This window comes from Microcaecilia unicolor, chromosome 1, assembly GCF_901765095.1.
Source record: "Microcaecilia unicolor chromosome 1, aMicUni1.1, whole genome shotgun sequence".
NCBI lineage: Eukaryota > Metazoa > Chordata > Amphibia > Gymnophiona > Siphonopidae > Microcaecilia > Microcaecilia unicolor.
Window position 1 is genome coordinate 314,656,609 of NC_044031.1, and position 24,474 is coordinate 314,681,082.

At 47.4% G+C, this 24,474-nt stretch overlaps 1 long non-coding RNA gene across 1 annotated transcript in view; it reads left to right on the forward strand.

Annotated features, from left to right (window-relative positions):
- Positions 1-4,683: 4,683 nt before the first annotated feature.
- The window catches only part of LOC115460236, a 54,971-nt gene continuing 35,180 nt past the window's right edge, over positions 4,684-24,474 (forward strand). Inside the window, exon 1 of the long non-coding RNA XR_003940426.1 lies at positions 4,684-4,807. This is a non-coding gene — a long non-coding RNA (uncharacterized LOC115460236). The remainder of the gene's footprint in view (positions 4,808-24,474) is intronic.

A 24,474-nucleotide genomic window follows, 5' to 3' on the forward strand; every position in this document is an offset into this window, starting at 1 on the left:
GTAGGAGGGAGATGGGGCGGTAGTTGGAGGGACAGGTAGGGTCAAGTGATGGTTTATTATATTAAGTCCCATTCCCTTGCGCATCCAAGCAGGGCTGAAGGATCCTGCCAAATGACTTTTGCATCAGTCCCCAGAACCTATTACTACTACTACTATTTAGCATTTCTATAGCGCTACAAGGCGTACGCAGCACTGCACAAACTTAGAAGACAGTCCCTGCTCAAAGAGCTTACACTCTAATAGACAAAAAATAAAAAATAAAAAAAATAAAGTAAGCAAATCAAATCAATTAATGTGAACGGGAAGGAAGAGAGGAGGGTAGGTGGAGGCGAGTGGTTACAAGTGGTTACGAGTCAAAAGCAATGTTAAAGAGGTGGGCTTTCAGTCTAGATTTAAAGGTGGCCAAGGATGGGGCAAGACGTAGGGGCTCAGGAAGTTTATTCCAGGCGTAGGGTGCAGCGAGACAGAAGGCGCTAAGTCTGGAGTTGGCAGTAGTGGAGAAGGGAACAGATAAGAAGGATTTATCCATGGAGCGGAGTGCACGGGAAGGAGTGTAGGGAAGGACGAGTGTGGAGAGATACTGGGGAGCAGCAGAATGAGTACATTTATAGGTTAGTAGAAGAAGTTTGAACAAGATGCGAAAACGGATAGGGAGCCAGTGAAGGGACTTGAGGAGAGGGGTAGTATGAGTAAAGCGACCCTGGCGGAAGACGAGACGGGCAGCAGAGTTTTGAACCGACTGGAGAGGGGAGAGGTGACTAAGTGGGAGGCCAGCAAGAAGCAGATTGCAGTAGTCTAAGCGAGAGGTGACAAGGGTGTGGATGAGGGTTTTGGTAGAGTGCTCGGAAAGAAAGGGGCGGATTTTACGGATGTTGTAAAGAAAGAAACGACAGGTCTTGGTAATCTGCTGGATATGAGCAGAGAAGGAGAGAGAAGAGTCAAAGATGACCCCAAGGTTTCGAGCTGAGGAGACAGGGAGAATGAGAGAGCCATCAACAGAAATAGAAAACGGGGGGAGCGGGGAGGTGGGTTTGGGGGGGAAAATGAGAAGCTCGGTTTTGGTCATATTTAATTTCAGGTGGCGTTGAGACATTCAGACAGCAATGTCAGACAAGCACGCTGAAACTTTGGTTTGGATGCAAGGTGAGATATCAGGGGTAGAAAAGTAGATTTGGGAGTCATCAGCATAGAGATGGTAGGAAAAGCCATGGGATGAGATTAATGAACCAAGGGAAGAAGTGTAGATAGAAAAGAGGAGGGGACCAAGAACAGAACCCTGAGGTACGCCGACAGGCAGAGGGATAGAAGTAGAAGAGGATCCACCAGAGTGAACACTAAAGGTGCGGAGGGAGAGGTAGGAAGAGAACCAGGAAAGGACAGAGCCCTGGAATCCAAGTGAGGACAGGGTATCGAGAAGTATGCTGTGATCGACCGTGTCAAAAGCAGCGGAAAGATCAAGAAGAATGAGGATGGAATATTGACCTCTGGATTTAGCCAGTAATAGGTCATTGGAGACTTTAGTAAGCGCAGTTTCGGTTGAGTGGAGAGGGTGAAAACCAGATTATAGTGGGTCAAGAATAGCATGTGAGGAGAGAAAATCAAGGCAGCGGCGGTGAACAGCACGCTCAAGTAATTTGGAGAGAAAAGGAAGGAGGGAGATGGGTCGGTAATTAGAGGGACAAGTAGGGTCGAGTGAAGGCTTCTTAAGGAGAGGTGTGACCACAGCATGTTTAAAGGCAGCAGGGACAGTCGCAGTGGAAACCTATATAATACCTTCTCTTCTCTGTTTTCTCAGACATACCAGGAGGGACAAGGGTAGATTCAGCCAAGCTTTCATCTGCTGCTTCTTCCCACAGAACAAAGAGGAAAGAGGTTCTCTCTCAAGTTCTTCTCTCAGAAACTAACAGGTGCACCAAGAAGATCAGGCTGGTGGGAGTAATGCCTCTGTAAGTGCACTATTCCACCGGCCATCCAGGTGGTGCCCCTAAAGAGGACACTTTCACAACTGGATCTGCAAACTACTTCCCCAAAGTGCAGGCCCTGCTAGGGGATGGAGACCTACACAAAGCATAGCCTCAGCTTCAAACTCTACTGGGGGAGAAGTTGCCCCTTAAAACTGTCATGCTAGGAGTTTTAGCAGACAGAACACATCACTTCTATATCCACATATAACCATCTACTGAGATAAGGAAAAGCTGTGTAAGTTTTCTTTGTCTTTAAAAGAGGAAGTGACATCACTGGAAATCATGGTCTCTGTCTCCATCTGCTGGTTGGAGGATGAATAACCACTCTTCTGGACTTGTCTAGCAGGATGATTAGGAGCAGCAAAGTTGGTGAGGCAGTGCTGGCAGGTGGAAGAAATGGTGTGTCGGAAGGAAGGAGAGGGAAAGAGAGAACAGAAAGTGGAGACTACAGAAAGTACAGTGGGGAAGGAGGAGGATGAAAGGGGTTAAAGCATACCACATGCACCTCCTCGCTCTTGCCCCAGGCCACATTGTCACAGATTCTCACCTCTCCTATATCCCATGCACACACAGAATGGGTGTATAGTCAGTCACCCTATGTATTAAAGGCTTGAGAGAAGAGCCAGGTTTTTTACCTGCTTCCTGAAGTAGAGGTAGTCTTGAATTATACGTAGTCCCTCTGGGAGTAAATTCCAGATCGTGGGTGCTACTTCTAAGAAGGTTTGTGGGTGGTTATCACATCATAAAATTTGTTTTGATGAGGGGACAAATAGTGATGATCCTTGGGAGGGTCTTAAGAGGTCTCATTGGTGTGTAGACAGCTAACATTCTTTAAGTACTCTGGTCCATTTTGTCTGAGGGCCTTGAAAATCAAACAGTTTTAAATTTAGTCATGTAAGCTACTGGTAGCCAGTGTAGTTTTTGCAGGGAGGGTGCAGCATTCTGAATTAGTTGGAGTTGATACAAACTCTTTTTGGTTTGACTCATATACAGGGCATTACAATAGCCTAGTTGTGATGTTATCATGGTATGGGTCACTGTGGTCAGACTCATCTTTTCAATATATGGAGAGAGATTTTGTAGCTGCCATAGGTGATAGAGACAGTTTTTAAAGGTTGTTTGAATTTGTGGGATCAAAGTGAGTGATGAGTCTAGCGGTATCCCAAGATTCCTGATCTGTGATTTTAGGGGGCGTTCATACTTCCTAAAAGGTATTTTAAAGTCAGATATTTGTCCACTTGTGTTAGGTACCCATAGAATCTCTGTTTTGCTTGGAATCAGGTAGAGTTTGTTGTTGTTTGCCCATTCCTGAGTTGCGGTTAGGCAGGCAGTTTACTCAGAGCTGTGGAAAGATCTGATTCAATGGGCAGGAGTAGTTTCACATCATCAGCAGTCATGTAGAATTTTATATCCATTGACCAAAGCAGTTCAACCAGAGGCTTGAGGTAGATATTAAATAAAATGGGAGTCAGTATGGATCCCAGTGGCAATAGAAAACAAACTTCAAAAACCCACTAAAGTCCACATTCCATCCAGCCTAATAGCAAACTTCTAGAGCGGGTGACTGACATCCCTTTCCAGCATCCTTCACCCTGTGCACCTTCCCAGAGTTAGCTTCACCTGAAGCACTTCCTCCCCCTGTGCAAACAGAGCAGCACTAAACCATTTCCCTCCCAACCCTTTATCAACTGTACTTTATCTTTCCAGCTGTCTTTATCCTGTGCCTCTGAGTACCCTACCCAGATAGCTTCACACCAAGCCCTTCACCCTCTGGCCTTTGCTTCACATCTAGAGGATGACACGGGGACTGTCCCTGCCTCATTCCCGTGGGTTCTGTCTCCATCGCCACTCCATCCCTGCAGGTTCTCTCTCTGTCCCTTTCCCATCCCCGTGGGCTCTGTCCTCATCTGCGGAAACCTCAAACACTTATGATTTTATATTTAAATCTTTGCATTAAAGTATACAAAGGAACAATTTGCTGTGCAACTGTTTATAAACCACAAATAGAAAACAACAATAGCAACGAGTAACTATAATAACCCCACTACCCTTCCAACCCCAACAATAGCTGACTTCTGCTACTCCAAGGAATCCAATTCCACCCTGTTAAAATGTCCAGGGGTACAAAATACAACCTGTTCTGTATGCCCTAGTGGGGGAGAAATATGCCTTATGAAGCACAGTTTTCATTTTTTTAATCTGTGGATGAATAAGCCATCAACAATCTCAGGATTCAGTCTAGGTCTCCTGTCTTCCACAGTCCCTCCTGCAATAGAAGATGTCTTCTTAGAAGATGTGCTGGTAGCAGGATATACAGGATCCCCAATGCAAATTTTGCTACTTGCTTGCTTTTCAAAAAATCAAAATATTGTCTGCATCACACAAACATAATAATAGTCCAGTTCATTAACAGGCTTCAAAGCAGAAAATGACTCCTGGATGAAGTTTGTCCCTGTCTCCATGGACTCTGCCCCCATCCCCATCCCTGCGGTTCCACTGGTCCCTGTTCCTGTTTCATTCTCTGTTCACATTTCCTGGGCCCTTTCTTTCTGTGTCTGCAGAGACTACTTGCTTTCTGCAGCCAGAGAGCCACACCCTCTCCTCAGATGAAAGGCAGCTGATTGCTTCCTCTGCAGTGAACTAAACCTCCCAGGCTGCCTGTCTGCCCTCTCACACTGCCTGCTGGGCAGTCAACTCACTTGCAGGGAACTACAATTCCCACAGTCCTCCTCTTTCTCCAAGATGTGTGCCTGACCAGCTTCCTGGGCTTTGCTTCCATTCCAACCTGTTCCTCTTCCCAGGACCTCTGTCTGTTCCAGCAACCTGTCAGCCTAATTGCTCAGGTAAGAACAGTTTTCTCCCTTTTTTCCTTTGTTTGAGTGGAGGAGTAGCCTAGTGGTTTGTGCAGTGGACATTGATCCTGGGGAACTGAGTTCAATTCCCACTGCAGCTCCTTGTGACTCTGGGCAAGTCACTTAACCCTCCATTGCCCCTGGTACAAAATAAGTACCTGAATATATGGAAACCGCTTTGAATGTAGTTGCAGAAACCTCAGAAAGGTGGTATATCAAGTCCCATTTCCCTTTATTGGAGAATAGGGAAAACTACGGTACTTTTCCTGCCTACCAATCTTTTCCTTCCTGGTCTCCTCAGACTGTGACTGGCCCTGCGTGCCACAGTAGGTTTTTGGTGGGTTTTGGAAGGCTCACTCTTTTCACCACAAGTGTAACAGTTAGAGTGGGATATGGCCCTGGGTCCCCTTCGCTACAGTGCACTGCACTGACCCAAAGGATCTACTTGCTGCTCTAATAGGACTGGCCATAATATCTGAAGCTGTCATAGAAGCTGATATATACTGTTTCTTTTGGGGGGAGGTCAGATGACCACTGGGGGAGTAAGTGGGGGTCATGCCTTAATCCCTCCAGTGGTCATCAGGTCATTTAGAGCACCTTTTGTGATTTAGATATTTTAGTCTAGACCTGTTTCACATCATGGCTAACATTTAACTCTGGACATTTTTGCTTTGTTTCATTATGGCAGAAAATCATCCGAGTTTTGGGAATGCCCAGATCCCACCCCCAACATGTTCCCTTGTGATTTGCATGCACTACAGAGAAAAACACCTGAAATCTGAGTTTTAAACAATAGTGACTTGGGTGTTTTTTTTTAGAAAAACACCCAAATGCCACTTTATGCCATTTTTGAGAGGTTTGTCTCTTTTTTGAAAATGAGCCCCTATTGAATCTGCAGCATTGATTTTGATGGATAGAATTAGGGACTACAAAATAAATATCCCACTGCTTTGGGATATAAGTTCAAAAACAGGACTGGCCAAAAAGTCTCCCTCCTGGAACTAGTAATTTGACTGCCCTCTATTTTGGACCTGCAAACTGGAGCCCCAGCAGATGAATTACCTCCTCCTCACCTCTCTTTTGTTCTGATGTGGAAGTGGGATTTGTTTTGACTGGAGGTCAACAGAGAGAGAGAGGAGAGCCTGGTGACCGGGCCCATGACTCAGCTGAGGGGGCGGGATTGGCTTCTGGTTGTGTTCCCATGTAGGAAGGAATTCCTTTATTTGGAATCACCTGGGCAGCGGGAACAACTCCAGACAATGGTCCGAGATGAGCTCATCCCCTGGGGAGAAACGCTGACTTCAGAATGTGTTTGTTTTTCTAACAGGGGATTTCTTAAGTACTAAATAAGCCTCTTCAAGGAGAGTACACTGTGCCTGGGGAGCTGCACAGCTGTTTGCACTTTTCCCCTCAAGGCTCATTCTGCTACTTTATTTTTAAAAGTTTAGTTTGGGGTGGAAGGGATAGGAAGGCTTAACTATCCTTTCTTCCTGCCTGGACTCATAGTTTAATGATTCATTTGTACCACAGAAGGAGTTGGTAATTGGAAGTGAAGTGCATTTGCATGGTGTGGGGTCCCAGAACTGGAACATTATGGAATGCTACAGGGCAGGAATGAGATGCACTGGCAGAGCAGTGTACAGTCCCAGTACTAGAATAGCAGAGGGTGCTGCAGGGCAGAACTGAGGTGCTTTTGCAGAGCTTTATCTGGAGTCTCAGAAGGGCCAGTCTTAGATGTACTGGAGCCCTAAAGTCTCGGGAGGCTATGCCTCCTTCAGCTTGGGAGATCTTGTGACCCAGGGCAACTGACCCCCCCCCCACCCCCCAACGGTGGCTCTGAGGTGCAGTACAAGGAAAAGCAGGGCAGGATCAATGTGCACACAGCAGAGCTTTGTGTGGGGCCCCAGTGCTGGAATAGCATGAGGTGTAGGTCAAGAATGAGGTGTGTTGGCAGAACTAGTTATGGTTCAGGTCAAGAATGAGGTGCTTTGGCAGAGCTATATGTGAGCCTGGTACAGTACTGCTACCAGACCAGAAGGGGGTGCTGCAGGTCTGCACTAAAGCACATTGCTAAAATAGATCATTTTGGGGTCCTTTTACTAAGCTGCAGTAAAAAGTGGCCTTAGTGTTGCCCTTACTTGGGTCTTTCCTGTTCGCCAAAACCATTTATACTACAGCTGGAGAATGACTGACTTTCCATTTTAATTTTGCCATTCGTGCTCAGTCATTAACAAAAATTAGTGCATGAGCCCTTACTGCTACCCATTTTGGAGGAGGTGGTGGCTCACACGCTAATCTCACATTAATCAGTGCAAGGTAATGTGACTGCGCCAACTGATTTGCACTGTCAGGCTCACTCTCTGCCCCCTCTGAGAAAAACTCAGGAATCTTTTTTAGTGCATGGTTTGCGTGCGCTCATTGAGATTTTACCGCAGGACACCTCAGCGCGTCCCATGGTAAGCCCTTTTATTTATTTTTATTTGTATCCCACATTTTCCCACCTATTTGCAGGCTCAATGTGGCTTACATACATAGTGCCGGAGATGCGATTGCAGACTCTGGTGTAGCCAAATACAGAATGATGTAGAGATAAGGTAAAGTTCATGTGGTATAGCCACATAGGGGCGTCATACACGGAAGAGTTGTGTTGTGTCCATACCGTATTTTGGTTTTGTTGTGTTGCAGCGGTCAGGCGTTTATGTTGGGTTGGTAGAGTATGCCTTTTTGAACAAATAAGTTTTTAGTGTTATCTGGAAGTGTAGGTGGTCGTATGTGATTTTCACAGCTTTTGGGAGTGCATTCCACAGCTGTGTGCTTATGTAGGAAAAACTGGATGCGTAAGTTGATTTGTATTTGAGTCCTTTGCAGCTTGGGTAGTGCAGGTTTAGGTACGTTTGTGATAATTTTGAAGTATTTCTAGTTGGTAGGTCAATCAGGTCTGTCATGTATCCTGGGGCTTCACCGTAGATAGTTTTGTGAACCATTGTGCAGATTTTGAAAGTAATACATTCTTTGATTGGGAGCCAATGTAGTTTTTCACGGAGGGGTTTTGCGCTATCAAATCAGGTTTTTCCAAAGATAAGTCTGGCTGCAGTGTTCTGAGCGGTCTGAAGTTTCTTTAATGTTTGTTCTTTACATCCCGCATAGATTCCATTGCAGTCAGTGCTTTTTTTGTGCCGGTACGCGCCGGTACCCGCCGGTACACTGTACCGACACCTTTTTTTCCTAGGCTCACCTACCCGCCCTTAGCTTCTCAGCCCTGCTTTCCGTTCCTGCCACCCGCGACGCCCCTTTTAAGCCCCCATTGAGTTCCAGTGCCCCAGCCCCACCTGCCTGCCCTTAGCTTCCCGACAGCCCCACCACCACCCCCGCGATGTGTTTAAATCTTTTATTATTTTTTTTTATGTGAAGTCGCAGTGCTGGTGTTAGTAAGAGGACCAGGCTCGCCTCCTCCTGCCTTCCCTTCGTTCCCTCTCAGTGTCCCGCCCTCGCGGAAACAGGAAACGACATCACAGGAAGGCGGGACACTGAGAGGGAACGAAGGGAAGGCAGGAGGAGGCGAGCCTGGTCCTCTCACTAACGCCGGCGCTGCGACTTCACGTAAAAAGAAAAGATTTAAACGCGTCGCGGGTGGGGGGTGGGGCTGTCGGGAAGCTAAGGGTGGACAGATGGGGCTGGGGTGCTGGAACTCAACGGGGGCTTAAAAGGGGGGGCAGGTGGAGGCCTGGGGTGAGTTACTGGACATGGAGGGGAGGATAGGGGGCAAAGTAGAATCGCTGGATATGGAGGAGAGGGGAGGGCAGGGGGGAGAGAGGAGAAATCGCTGGACATAGATGGGAGGGCAGAGAAGAATTGCTGGACAGGGAGGGGAGGGCAGTGGAGAATCGCTAGACATGGAGGGCAGGGGAGAGAGTAGAATCGCTGGACATGGATGGGAGGGAAGGACAAGGGAGAGAAGATAGGCGAAATCGCTGGACATAGATGGGAGGGGAGGGCAATCGCTGGGCATGGAGGGCAGGGGAGAGAGGAGAATTGCTGGACACAGATGGGAGGGCAGAGGAGAATCTGGACATAGATGGGAAGAGAGGGCAGGGAAGAGAGCAGAGTTTCTGGACATGGATGGATGGAGGGAAGGGCAGAAATGCTGGACATGGATGGAGTGGAGGGAAGACAGCAAGGAGATGCACATGGATGGAGGAGAGAGAGGAGAAATGCTGGACATGGATGGAGTGGAGGGCAGGGAAGAAAGGAGAAATGTTGTAGGGAAGGAAAGAGATGTACACGGTTGAAGGGGAAGGGAGAGAGGAGAACTACTGGACATGGATGGAGGGGAGGGAAGACAGAGGATGTAGATGCACATGGATGGAGTGGAGGGGGAGAGGAGAAATGCTGGACATGGATGGAGGGGAGGAGAGAGAGTTGAAATGCTGGACATGGATTGGGGGGGGAGAGAGAAGAAGTAAGATGAACATGGATGGAGGGGAGGAGAGAGGAGAAATGTTGGACATGGATGGAGGGAGAGAGGAAAAATGCTGGACATGGATGGAGTGGAGGGAAGACAGCAAGGAGATGCACATGGATGGAGGAGAGAGAGGAGAAATGCTGGACATGGATGGAGTGGAGGGCAGGGAAGAAAGGAGAAATGTTGTAGGGAAGGAAAGAGATGTACACGGTTGAAGGGGAAGGGAGAGAGGAGAACTACTGGACATGGATGGAGGGGAGGGAAGACAGAGGAGGAAATGCACATGGATTTAGGGGAGAGAGGAGAAATTTTGGACATGGATAGAGGGGAGGAAAGAGAGTTGAAATGCTGGACATGGATTGGGGGGGGGAGAGAGAAGAAGTAAGATGAACATGGATGGAGGGGAGGAGAGAGGAGAAATGTTGGACATGGATGGAGGGAGAGAGGAAAAATGCTGGACATGATGGAGAGAGGAAGGAGATGCACACTGACAAGGTGAGGGAAAGGAAAAAGAGGAGAAAATCTGCACATGGATGATAGGCAAAAGCTGGATCCACTCTATACCTCCTCCAGTCAAGTCCGCAGAGGACCCAGCTTTTACCTATGGATGTAGGGCAAGAAATGAAGGAGGAAAGTAAAGAAATAAATGAAAAGGAAGCCCTGGAAACGAAGTTAAGGGATCAGATAAAGAGCCTCAGAATCAGAGACTGGGACCAACATGTTCAGAAAAACAGTCACCAGACAACAAAGGTAGAAAAAAATCATTTTATTTTCATTTTAGTGTTTGGAAGATGTCCAATTTGGGAATTTACATCTGCTATCTTATTTTGCACTGGGTATACTAGAGCTCTAACAGCTTATAGAAATTATTTATAATGAAAAAAAAATCACAAGTTATTTTTTGCTCCTATACTGGTATAGTATTTTTAATGATACTGCTTATATGCGCCACGGCTGATATAAGGGGTGTGGCTACCATAAGGGGCAGCGCCATAGATGGTGACCCCACCCATAATGAGTACCAGTACCTTTTTTCCTACAAAAAAAGCACTGATTTCAGTAGTCTATGTGACTTAGTACCATTGCTTGTATCAGGTTGTGAAATGTTTCCCTTGGGAAGAATAGTTTCACCCGTTTGAGTTTCCACATTGAGTAAAACATTTTCTTGGTTGTGGATATCACTTGTTTCTCTAGTGTTAGGTTGCGGTCTATTATGACGCCGAGGATCTTCAGGTTGTCTGAGATAGGGACAGTGTGATCTGGGGTGTTGATAATTGTGGGGTAATCCACGTTGTGTTGGGATGAGACAACGAGACAGTGTGTTTTTTCTTTGTTGAGTTTTAGTTGAAAAGCATTTGCCCTGGAGTCCATGATGTTCAAGCTGCTTTTGATTTCATTGGTGATTTCTGTCAGATTAGATTGGTAAGGAATGTAAATTGTGACGTCGTCTGCATGTATGAAAGGGTTCAGGCCTTGGTTGGATAGGGTCTTGGCCATGGGCATAGACTGGGGGGGCGAGACGCAGGGCCGGCACCAGGCAGCTCTCCCTTCGCCCCGCCCTGTCCCCGTTCCTTCTCCTCCCCCCTGGCCCCCCCGTGAGCCGGCTCTCCTCCCTCCCTCCGGATCCGTCCCTCACCGACCTGATCTTCGAATCCTTTGCCTGCCTGGCCCGCTAGCGCTCTCTCCCCTGCTGGTTCGCGCTTTAAAAATGGCCGCCGAGACTTCCAGAGGTGGCCTCACGAGACTGCTGAAGTCTCGGCGGCCATTTTGAAGTGCGAACCAGCAGGGGAGAGTCAGTGCTAGCGGGCAGGCGAAGAATTTGAAGATCAAGTTGGTGAGGGATGGATCCGGAGGGAGGAGAACTGGCTCGCTGCGGGGGGGGGGGGGGGGGGGAGGAGAAGGAACGGGGAGAGGGCGGGATGAAGACAGGGCAGGGGAGAGGAGGGTCACTGCTGGACTGGGTGGATGGAGGGCAGGGGAAAGGAGGGCCACTGGGTATGGGGACAGGGGAGAGGAGGGTCACTGCTGGACTGAGTGGATGGAGGGCAGGGGAAAGGAGGGCCACTGGGTATGGGGACAGGGGAGAGGAGGGTCACTGCTGGACTGGGTGGATGGAGGGCAGGGGAAAGGAGTGCCACTGGGTATGGGGACAGAGGAGAGGAGGGTCACTGCTGGACTGAGTGGATGGAGGGCAGGGGAAAGGAGGGCCACTGGGTATGGGGACAGGGGAGAGGAGGGTCACTGCTGGACTGAGTGGATGGAGGGCAGGGGAAAGGAGGGCTACTGGGTATGGGGACAGGGGAGAGGAGGGTCACTGCTGGACTGGGTGGATGGAGGGCAGGGGAAAGGAGGGCCACTGGGCATGGGGGCAGGGGAGAGGAGGGTCACTGCTGGACATGGGTGGATGGAGGGCAGGGGAAAGGAGGGTCGCTGGTTATGGGTACTTGCAGGGCAAAGGGAGAGAAGGGTCGCTGGACATGGGTGGATGGAGGGCAGGGGAGAGAAAAGAAATGCTGGACATGGATGGAGGTGAGGAAGGAGATGAGATGAGGGAAAAGGAAGAGAGGAGAAAAACTGCACATGGATGAAGAAAATAGGCAGAAGCTGAGGACCAGAAATGAAGAAGAAAGGAGGAAAGGAAAGAAATAAATGGAAAGGAAGCCCTGGAAACGGAGTTAAGAGGACAGATAGCAGCAGAATCAGATACTGGACCAGCATGATCAGAAAAACAGTCACCAGACAACAAAGGTAGAAAAAAATCATTTTATTTTCATTATAGTGTTTGGAATATGTTCACTTTGAGAATCAGGTGCTCAACATTAAAAGTTTGTATTTACTTATTTATACCCCTCCCCCAGGCTCTCTCCTCAGCTATAGCCAGCTCTGCAATTTGGGGGGGGCGCAGAGGGGGACCGGGGGGAGAGCCTGTTGTTAAACATTTACCAGCACATCACTGCCTGCCGCCAAACCCGCTGCCTCTCCGATTCAGTGGCTATCCATCGGCAAACGAACACTGGTTATTCCCAAAAAAAGCCAGCTCTTGCTCCTTCCTTCCTCCATATTAGCATAATTTGCATATACATATATGCAAATGAATATGCTAATATGCCCCACCCCTTCCTTTGCCCCCCCCCCCCAAATGAAACAGTCAAACTACGCCTATGGTCTTGGCTAGAGGGGTCATCATTAGGTTGAAGAGGATTGGTGATAGCGGTGATCCTTGTGGTACTCCGCAGTCTGCCTTCCAAGGTGATGATATGGTTGAGTTTGATTTTACTTGATATGTTCTTGTGGTTAGGAAGCCTTTGATCCAGCTAAGTATGTTACCACCAATCCTGAACTTATCTAATAATCTTAATAGTATATTGTGGTTTACCATGTCGAACGCACTAGACATGTCGAACTGGAGGAGGAGGATGTTTTTGCCTATTGCTATTTCCTGCTTGAACTTGGCTAGGAGAGTGAGTAGTACTGTTTCTGTGCTGTGTAGTGGGCGAAATCCTGACTGAGATTCGTTTAATATTGAGAATTTGTGTATATAGTCTATGAGTTGTTTGGTTACCATGTGTTCCATCAGTTTGACTGATAGCAAGATGGATGCTACTGGACGGTAGTTTGTGATTTCATTTGCTTTTTTTGTGATGTCTTTTGGTATCGGGGTGAGTAAAATGTTGCCATTTTCCTTTGGGAAGAGACCTTGCTGAAGTATGTAGTTTAGGTGGGATGTGAGGTCTGCGATGAAGCAGTCAGGGCGGATTTCATTAGGTAGTTGGGGCAGGTGTCTAGTTTGCAATGAGTGCTGGAGAACCTACTTGATCGCCTGTGCAACTGCACTGACGGTAAGGAGGGCGAAGTTTGACCAGGTTCGGTCAGCCGTGTATTCTCCAGCAGTTGGGTTCAGTTCATTGAGGAAATTTTCTACGTCTGGGTTATTGTGAGGTAGCTTGTTGCGTAGATTTACAATTTTTTCCTTAAAATAATTGGCAAGTTTTTCTGCAGACGGAAAGCCTGTATTCGATGAAGTGACCAAGTTGGTATCTAGGAGTTTGTTCACGAGTTGATATAATTTCTTTGTGTCTTTGTTGTCTGTCCCTATTTTGGTTTTATAGTATGATCTTTTTGACTGTTTTATTGCTTATTTATATTTTCTTTGTGATTGTTTCCATATGTTGAGTGTGTTTTCATCTTTTATTTTTTTCCATGCTCTTTCGAGTTTCCTGGATTGTTTTTTCAGTTCATCGTTGAACCACGGTATCGAGTTGCATTTACATGATGTTTTTGTACGTAAGGGTGCTATGTCATCTAGTACACCTTTGCATCTATTATCCCATTCCAAGAGATAGAATATGGAGTCTGTTTGTGTTGTCCAGTCATTGTTGTATGTCATTTGCCAGAATGTTTTCATTTCTATGTGACCTCTTGTTCTGTAGGATGTGAGTTCTTGGTTTTGGTGTGATCCCTTCTTCCGCCAGTGTAGGGAAAGGTTTAGTTTGTAGTGATCAGACCAGGGTGTTTCTGCCCATTTAATATTTGTTATGAATATGTTCTGGTTTGTTGACAGATTATGTGAGATGAGGTCTAGTGTGTGCCCTTTGACGTGGGTCGCTTGCATTTGTGGCCAGTTGAGATCCCATAGGTGGAGGAATTCCTTACATTCATATGCATTGATTGAGGTTGGGTCTTCTAAGTGAAGGTTGATGTCTTCTAATACTAGTACATTGGAGTCGGCTACACATGTATTTGAAATGAAATCCGTGAAATTTGTCTAAGCTTCGTTCCAGTTACCTGGAGGTCTGTAAAACAAGACACAATTCAAATGGTCGCACAGGATTTTACTGTGGATTCTGATTGAGGCTATTTCAAGCTGAGGTGTCATGGACTCTGCGTTGGTTTCTATGGTAAAGTGAGATCTATAGATTAGTGCTATGCCTCCGCCTCTCTTTCCCTTTCTGGTCCAGTGTGTGATTTTTGTATCCAGGAGGGCACAGGTCTAGGATTACGGGGTCCTTTTGGTTGTTGATGAAGAGTAGGTCCAGGTTTTCTGTCATGATCCAGTCTGTTAGTAATGCTGTTTTGTTTACTGTGGATCTAGCGTTGATGTAGCCCACTTGGATTGTTTGGTACGGGTCTTCTACATTTGATGTTGTGTGAATTTTTATTAGTTTTCGTTTCTTTGTTATGGTGGATTTATTTGGGCCCTTTTTGGAATTCTGTGGTGGTTCACCGCATGTTGATGTCCTTCCTTTGTTTGATTCGTTGTCAGCTTGATGAGGTGTGGTGTGTCTGATCAGTCTGTGGTGGTAGTGTAGTATGCATATAGTATTATGTTCTGTGAGTGGGGTGGTTAATGCAAAGTGGATCAGTGTTAAGGAGTAGATTATTAGGAGTAAGTTGAAGGTATTCATTTTGATTCTTATTTATTGTGGGCTACTAAGAAGACCGTGTTCTGATGATTGGATGCTTGACTATGCTTTTTTTATTTGGATTGGGTCTGGTGTTCTTTGATTGTGTGTTAATTCAATTTGTTTTCTTATATATATTACTCAGTGTCTTGAGGTGTATTATGTGGTGCTAGCAGGCAGCTGAGGTCATCTTGTTCTCAGTTGCTTCCTTCGCTGTGCAACCGTCTGTGGTCTTCTTGCAGTCAGATGTTTCTGGGACGCAGAGCCTCTGGCTGCTCCCAGGCGCGGGCAGCTCCTATCACAGCAGCTGGCGTGTGCAGCACGGAGAAGCGTGGACTGGCCACGAGCTGCTCCGGTCCCCCGTGTTGTCTCAGGCTTGCTGCTGAGGTTGCCTCTCCCGCCCGTCCTCCCCAGCTCTGCACCACGTGCGCCGCGCTCCCCATTCACCTCCTTACCTTGTCGCCCCAGGCAGGCATCCAGCCAGCCGGCCCACGCTCGGTGGCGCCAAAGATGCCGGGCTTGGTAGGGAAGTGCTGCAGCTCAGGGCTGGGGATGATGGCCGCAGCCAGGTTCGGTGTAGCAGCGCCTTCCGCTTGGCACCTCCACGGCAGTCGGCGCTCTGCTCAGCGGCGCCAAAAGTGCGGGTGGCTGCCGGGTCCGCGGCACCACATCTTCTGGACCAGGAGGAGACAGCGGTCGGTTCTCACTGGCTCTCGGCACGCCATCCGGAGAGAGTGCACTCGCAGTGGCTCGACTCCGCGGCATTTTCCGTTCGGTGGGTCCGCTGGCCTGGCCCAGACAGCATCCAGCTGTCGACACACCAACCACCACGTCCGTTTGGGGGTCGCACGGCCTGCCTCAAGCTGATCACCAGCCAAAGCCGTCGGAGCTAGCTGCTCCCGCGGCCCTCTAGGTAGCGGCCATCTTAGGATTTTAAACAGACCCCTTTGTGTTTGGCACTAGCCAGTGCTACTAGTTCCTTAATTATTTATTTATTGGGATTTATTACAGCTTGACATAAAACTTACTATTTTGTTAACATCATAACAATAGTAAAATGTCCAAATATAAGCAAAAAATACAATCAATGAGATAAACCTGCAGACGGCAAATTACATGCTAGTAATAGGACTAATATGAAACAATATCAGAAATATACAGTTAACATCACTGTGAAACAGTGATTCTCAACCCCTTTTTTAGTCGGGACACACTTGACAGATGATGCTCACATATGTGGCACACCACATACATGATCCTCATGAACATTTGGTCTGACACAATATAGCAATTTTTTTTACTTAAACGTAAGCATGCTCTGCATCTAAAAAACCTGTATCCCCCCTATCTCATGTCATCTGATTAATAGCGAGTAGTGTGATCAACAGGACACTTCAAAATAAAGCCAAAGGGATGAGAGACGGAACAATAATGCTTTAATTGTAGATAGGACTTGACGCAGCACCGTGTTTCAGCAAACAAGGCCTGCCTCAGGAGTCTGTGGATGTGACAGAAGAGTAAGCGTTCTTTGTCTGTTTGCATGAGACTCGAATCCTTCCAGTCTCTTACGATCTTCTAACTAGGATACTTGTACTTCTACCAGTCCTCAGTCTTTTTAAAGGCTTGACTTGGTTTGCTTACTCTTAATCACATCCACTAGTGATCACCACTCACAGACTCCTGAGGCAGGCCTTGTTTGCTGAAACATGGTGCCGTGTCGAGTCCTATCTACAATTAAAGCAATATTGTTCCGTCTTTCGTCCCCTTGGCTTTATTTCGAAGTGTCCTGTTGATCACGTGACTGCTTTGTCTCTGTACTCCCACTCGTAGCGGATCCAGTTTCTCCACTTCGGTAGTTGTTATCTGATGAATAGCAACATAAATCGCTCCACATTGTTAAATACAAAATCTTAAAAAGATCCTAAATCAACATACATTTAGCAAGCCTACCATAAAAAAAGTAGCACTAATTCCTTTGATTCAAACAGCTTGAACCCTACCTTTGAATAGGCAGCACTATAAATATTACATGGGCCCTAGAACACCCATGTACTTACTACTGTAAAACAGAATACCACACCTCGGTCATAGGCAAAACACAGACAGACCCTCACAAAATACAGAACAAGGGGTCACAAATGAGAAATAGAAAAATGTAGAGAAAAACTGAACTGGGAACCTCAGTAAGTCAAACTGGGCTTGCACTACAACATGGGAGACATAAAAACTGAAATGTCTTTGTATTTTGTTCAGTAAAAAGGAAATGCATCTGTGACTATGATACATGTTTCCCAAAGCTAACATACAGTGGAGCACCGATAGTACGCGGTAGATGGGAGGCAAAGACCTTGGAAACATGTACTATCTGCACAGATAAGCGAATCTGCCTCCGGAGCTGTCTAACATAAGTCGCGAAAGAAGCACTCGCATAACTCCGGAGGCAGATGGGAGACCACCTAAAAGCCTTACTGTGTGTGTGCTTTTTTGGCGACTTTTGTAAGACAACTCTGGAGGCAGGCAGGAGGCCACTGATTTAAAAAAAAAAAAAACCCAAACCCTAGGCATCAAGGACTATAGTACTGCGTTGTACTACATACAAACCCGGCGTTGTCGGGAGGCATGTTGCCATTGCGCATAATTTTGACCCATGCAGTAATGATGCACGTACTAGCGGTGTTTCACTGTATTTCACTTAAATTAAAAATAAAGCACTTTTTTGTACCTGTGCTATTTGGTCATTTTATTCTTCCAAGCATGGTGGTCCCAGTTTCTCTTTTTTGCTTTTCTGTCATCTTTCTTCCAGTGTCTGCTGTCCATTTGTTCTTTCTCCAATTTCTGCCTGTCTTCTTCCATTCTCTCAATTCCCCTCCACCCTTATGGTCTAGTATTTTCTTGTCCCTTCTCCCTTCCCCTCCATCGCCATTATCTAGCCATTATCTAGCATCACCCTATCTCTTCTACACCCCTAAGTCCAGCAGCGTGTCCCCTCTCTCCCCCTCTCTCTATAGTCCAGCAGCTCTGTGTCACCTCTCCCACCCACCACCACCCCTATAGTCCATCAGCTTCCTGTCCCTTATACCTTATGGTGCAGCAGTTCTGTCCCCTTTCCCCTCCAACCCATGATCCAGCAGTTCTGTGTCCCCCTCTACCCTCACTCCTATAGTCCAGTAGCTCCATGTCCCCTCCTCCCAAGCCCTATGGTCCAGCAACTCCCTGTCCCTCTCCTTTATGGTCCTGCAGCTTCATTTGCCCCCACTACCTCCCTCCTCCCTCTCCTCCCTACAGTCCAGCAGCTCCATGTTCCCTCCCTCTCCCCCACCCCTATAGTCCAGCAGCTCTATGTCCCCTATATGTTATGGTGCAGCAGCTCTGTGTCCCCTTTCCCCTCCAACCCATGATCCAGCAGTTTTGTCTCCCCTCTCTTCCCCCTCTCCTTTGGTCCAGCAGCTCCATGTTCCCTCCCCCCCCCAACACTATATGCCAGCAACTCCCTGTCCCCTCTCCCTTAAGGTCATACAGCGTCATGTCCTCTCTGTACCTCCCTCCCCACCCTCAAACCCCTATAGACCAGCAGCTCCATGTCCCTTCTCTCCTACCACCCCTATAGACAGCAACTCCCCTTCCCCCTTATGAAGCAGCAACTCTGTGTTCCCTCTCCCCCAAACCCTTTATAGTCGAGCAGCTCCATGTTCTCCTCCCCCACCACCCCTATAGTCCAGGAACTCCCTGTCCTCTTTCCCTCCTCTTCCCCCTGCCCCCTTTTGGTACAGCAACTCCCCTTCCCCTGGGCTGTTTCCTGCTGCCTGAACTCTTCTCTCCCAGCTACAGTTGTTTCTGTTGGCCGGCCCCGCGACAACACACCGGTTGAGAACATTCATTTAACAGATATATTACTCATGATGTCAGCTCTATACCAATGAAACACCTTAATAAGTACCCATTAGAACATTCAAATAACACAGAGGTAATGCTAACACTATAACACTGTTTGTACAATACCATGATGGAACATCTTAATAAGTATCAAAGATCACTTTAAAATAACGTATATACTCTTCTACAGAAACTTCAACAGACTTGCAACTAAACACTGTATAAATTTACTTGTCTGCTGCTTATGGGTAAAACTGACATAAGGAGGAAAAGACCTCAAACCAGCCCCAGTGCTATAGTGACATTATCACTGACAACTTCAAAGCACTTGCTAGGCAGTAGTGTCATCACTGGCCAAAAACCTCCTTCAAATGAGTACTTTTATTTTCCTTTTTTGTTATCATTTTTCCTTGCTCAAAAAAACCACCCAACAATCAATAACGCCAAAAAATATATGGAAATGGCCACTTAGCTTCCTCGACAAATCCGGCCACTTCACTCCCAAGTCTCGTTACTGCCGATGGGGACACGTTTCGCCCTCCGGCTTTCTCAAGGGAGAACGGGGAGCTCACCAAGGCATTTTGTCTTCTTCTTTGCATCTTAATAGGTAGCTCAGGTGGCAAGTGCAGTTGAAGTATATAGATAAGACGAGATGGGTAGTACAAAGTCATGGGTGGCTAAATTGAAAGCAAACTATACATACAGTTGAATCAAATATGAAGAATTGGTCTAAGTTACAGGGTGTGAAGCAAGCACGCTCTAGCAGTGAACAAGTTCATCCATTTAAGGAAAAACTGTGGAAGAGAGGACTTATCACCTGGAATCCCTCTCCTTCCTCTCCCTGAGGAAATGCATACAGAGAGGTGACTTCACAGGCTATTGACTAGCTAACATTCCAGAACAGAGGAACCCGGGGGAGTAAGGGAGGGCGGGAAGAGTACACACACACTTAGCTCATGCATAACATTTCTTTAAGGATATCCCCTCTCTCTGCATCCGCCATACCCAGACCTGCTTCTCATGCCAAGACATGACTCAGGTGCAGTGGGGTGCCCTGGCTGAGATCATATATCCAAAGGATTACACAGTGATATTTGAAAACTCTGTCACAGTTAATTAATATGCCTGCTTTTTTTTCCTTTTGTCTGTTCTTTTAAATTCCTGTTCTGAAAACACTGAGAGGAGAGAAAGTTACAACACTGAAAAGCTATAGACACCTCATAGTCCTTAGGTGCCTTGACAAGGCCTATGTTTCATTAATCTTCATTTTAAAATTGTCCTTTTTCACAGTTTTGCTGAAGCATAGCACAGCTCAGTATATGCAGGGCCGGTTTTAGACAGGCTGGGGCCCCAATCTCCCTACCCACCATTGCTGCCACACATAAAACAACTTTAAATGACATCTTCACATACAAAACACAGACAGGCCTTCACCAAATACAGAACAAGAGATCAGAAATTAGAAATATGAATACCAAAATTGAAACGAGGCAAGTATTGCAACACTGAAGAAATAAAAACAGAAATTCCTTTATGTATTGAACACAATTGGTAGCATCACAACTTTGGGCTCAGACCCCCCCCCCCCCCCCCCCCCCCAAAAAAAAAAAAAAAATTAGCCATCATCCCTGCTGTGGCTGGCAGGGATCCCCAAGCTGTGTCACCTGAAGATCACCGCTTCTGGTCAGGCAGCCAGAGCTCTCCAAGCTCTGCAGCTGGTGGCTGTGGCCTCAAGCTGTTGCTGCTTCCCATTGTTCAACACCTTGAATTAAATAGATTGAAAAATCTGCAGGAAACAAAACACATCTTGGAATCCCTATGGATTGAAATTTCATCTGCAAAGGGGAAAAGGATAGTGATAGGAGTGTTCTACCATCCACCTGGCCAGGATAAACAGATGGATGTAGAAATGTTATCAGAAATTAGGGAGGCTAACAAGCTAGTGGCATAAAGCAGCATTTGAATGTTTTAGCTGAAATTGGGTGGTAGAGCCGGTGGGGGGAAGAGGGGTTGGTGGTGGGGAGGCGAAGATAGCAGGGGCGTATCTGCGTGGGGCCTCAGGGGCCTGGGCCCCCGCAGATTTCGCCCTGGACCCCCCTACCGCTGCCAACCCTCCCCCTCCGTTGCTCGCCTACCTTCGCTGGCGGGGGACCCCAACCCCCGCCAGCCGAGGTCCGCGTCCTCCTGCCCCTGCCGGCTGCCTTTAAAGAATTCCATCAGCTGGCGGGGGACCCCCAACCCCCGCCAGCCAAGCCGAGGTCCTTTCATTTTTCCACCGAAGCTGGCGCCGACGAAAGTTTCTTTTGAGTCTGACGTCGCTGCACGTTATACGTGCAGGACGTCAGACTCAGAAACAGCTTCGGTCTGTGCCCTGAAAAAGACAGGTACAAATCAAGGTAAGGTATACACATGAGTTTATCTTGTTGGGCAGACTGGATGGACCGTGCGGGTCTTTTTCTGCCGTCATCTACTATGTTACTATCAATATATATAAACGGCGAGTGACCGTACTCACTGCAAATGCGCAGTAGAGACTTCCCTCTCTGTCCCGCCCCCGCGTCAATACGTGATGACGGGGGGGAGGGGGGCGGGACAGAGAGGGAAACTGCGCCGCCGACGTTGCTACCGCTCCTCCCCCCCCCCACTCGGAGTCGCCGCCGCCACCCCTCCACCCGGCCCGGGCCCTCTCTTCCTTCTGAACTTACAGATCCATTCGCCGAACGCAGCAATGCACATCAGCTGAGCTGCAGTGAGCCCTTCCTTCTTTGCCTGTGGCCCCGCTCTCCTGTGACGTAACGTCAGCGAGGGCGGGACACACACAGGCAGAGAAGGAAGGGGCAGCTCAGCTGATGTGCGTTGCTGCGTTCGGCGAATGGATCTGTAAGTTCAGAAGTGAAGAGAGGGCCCGGACCAGGTGGAGGGGTGGCGGCGGCGACGACTTCGAGGGGGGGGGGAGCGGTGGCGACTTCGCGGGGGGGAGGGGAGCGGTGGTGACCGCGGGGGGAGGAAAACCTCTATACCAGCCCGTTTTTATGGGCTCAACGGCTAGTGTTACTATGAGCAACACAATAATAATGGGTGATTTCAATTACCCTGATGTTGACTGGGTAAATGTAACATCAGGGCATGCTAGGGAGGTAAAATTCCTTGACGGAAATAAGGACTGCTTTATGGAGTAGTTGGCACAGGAGCCAACAAGAGAAGGAAAAATTCTAGACCTAGTCCTTAGTGGAGCGTATGATCTGGTGCAGGAAGTAATGGTGGTGGGGCCGCTTGATAACAGTGATCACAACCTTCAAGAGCTGCTTCTACTATTTGCAACAGCTACGCTGCCTCTCTCCTTACATTGAGAAGGTAAATCTTGTTCCAGTTGTGCATGCCATGATAACATCAAGACTGAATTACTGCAATGCACTATACAACGGTATGACTACAAAGGGCCTGCACCAGCTTCAATTGATTCAGAATACTGCAGCAAGACTTCTAGAAGGTTGCAAGCGATGTGACCACATTACACCATTTTTACAAAAACTTCACTTGCTACCAGTATAATACAGGGCTAAATTTAAACTCTATGTCTGATCTTCAAGGCCCTTAAAGGAAATGGCCCTGAGTACTTGAAGAACAGGATGACCCTCTACACACTGCTAAGGACACTCCAGTGGCGTTCCTGGGGGGGTTGACACCCGGGGCGGATCGCCGATGCACCCCACCCCCCGGGTGCAGCGCCTCCCCCCGGAACAGCGCGATCCCCCCAGCGAAAGAACCCCCCCCGGTGCACGCCGCTAGGGGGGGGGGGATGCCGCGCGCCTGCCGGCTCTTTGTTTTCATGCTCCCTTTGCCCCGGAACAGGAAGTAACCTGTTCCGGGGCAGAGGGAGCATGAAAACGAAGAGCCGGCAGGCGCGCGGCACCCCCCCCACCGGCGTGCACCCGGGGCGGACCGGCCCCCCTTGGTACGCCACTGGGACACTCAGGTCCTCTCAAGGACTATCACTAACCACACCCTCTCCAAAAGACATTACATGATGTGATACCCGTAAGCGAGCCTTCTCCAGAGTAGCCCCCACACACTGGAATGCACTGCCTGAAAGGCTCTGCTTAACACAAGAACATAAGAGTAGCCATACTGGGTCAGACCAATGGTCCATCTAGCCCAGATCCTGTTTCTCAAACAGTGGCCAAACCAGGTCACAAGACTATCTCTACTTCAGGAAGCAGATGAAAACTTGGCTCTTCAATCATGCCTTTAATGGAAGAAGTAACTAACTTGTTAGTCTCAGTCACACACACAAGGAAACACACGGGTTGCACACACTGCAGTAGGACATGTTTATCCACTCCTACCCTAGCTGAAATAATATTTAACCATCCCTCTGACCTCATTGTCACCTTTCTTTAAATTAGTCACCATATTTTCTAACTTCTCTTTCTCTCTTACCTATCTATATGTTAACCATCTCTTTGACGTCATGTGCAACTTTCTTTAAATTAGTTGCCTTACTTTCTAACTCTTCTTACTCTCTTACCTATCTATATGTTCCATCTTTGCTTATACCCTTCACTGTCAATTAAAATGTTCTATTACGTATTGTGTTGATATTGTAAGTAGTATATGCCATACTTTGCATTGTTATTTGAATATTTTTACTGCTGTAATTGCCTATTGCTAATGTTTGATTTATTCTTACTTTACACTGCCTTGAGTGAATTCCTTCAAAAAGGCGGTAAATAAATCCTAATCATAAAATAATAATAAATAAATAATATGATCAGATTTGATATCAGCTTTGGAGTAAGTACACACAGGAATTCCAATACATTAACATTTAACTTTCAAAAAGGAGACTATGATAAAATGAGAAGAACAGGGAAAAAAAACTTTGAGGAGCAGCTGCGAAGGTCAAAACTTTACATTAGGTGTGGATGCTGTTCAAAAATACCATCCTGTTAGTCCAGGCCAAATATACTAGACCGTATGATATTCATCCCAGAGTACTGAAAATGAAAAATGAACTTGCGAAAATATGGTTAGTAATATGTAATTTATCTTTAAAATCAAGCATGGTACTGGAAGATTGGAGGGTGGCCAATGTAATGCCGATTTTTAAAAAAAAAGGTTACAGAGTAGATCCGGAAAATTATAGACCGGTGAGGCTGATGTCGGTGCTGGGCAAAATGGAGGAGACAATTATAAAGAACAAAATTACAGAGCATATTCAAAAGCATGGATTAATGAGACAAAGCCAACATGGATTTAGTGAAGGGAAATATTGCCTTACCAAGCTATTGCATTTTTTTGAAGGGGTGAACAGACATGTGGATAAAGATGAGCTGGTCGAGGTATGCACCAGCAGCTCCCTTCTCTCCCCTGCCACCCCCTCCCGACTTGTTCCGCAAATTCTCCTGCTTCCTCCCTCCCTCCCGATCTGGTCCCTCACCGACCCTACCTTGGCCATCAAATTCTTCGGGGCAGGCAGTGTTGCCTGCCTGCTGCCATCGCTGACTTTCCTCCGCCGCCCGATCGCGTTTCAAAATGGCCACCGAGACTTACAGAAGTCTCGCGAGGCTGCCTCTGGAAGTCTCGGCGGCCATTTTTAAAGTCTAACAGGCAGCAGGGGAGAGTCAGCGATAGCAGCGGGCAGGCAACACTGCCTGCCCCGAAGAATTCAAAGGTCAAGGTAGGATTGGTGAGGGACCGTATCCGGAGGGCGGAGGGAGGGAGAGCCGGCTCGCCCTTTCCAACAACCGGCTCGCAAGTCCGGGCAAAATTTAACAACCGGATCTTGCGAGCCGGAGTGAGCCGGCTCCAGCACACCACTAGACAAGGCACAATTCTAGGAAATATTGTTAACAAGAAAAAGGCAGAAAGCCAAAACCAAGCAAATTATTTATTATGGAGTAGATGTAATAGGTGTCAAC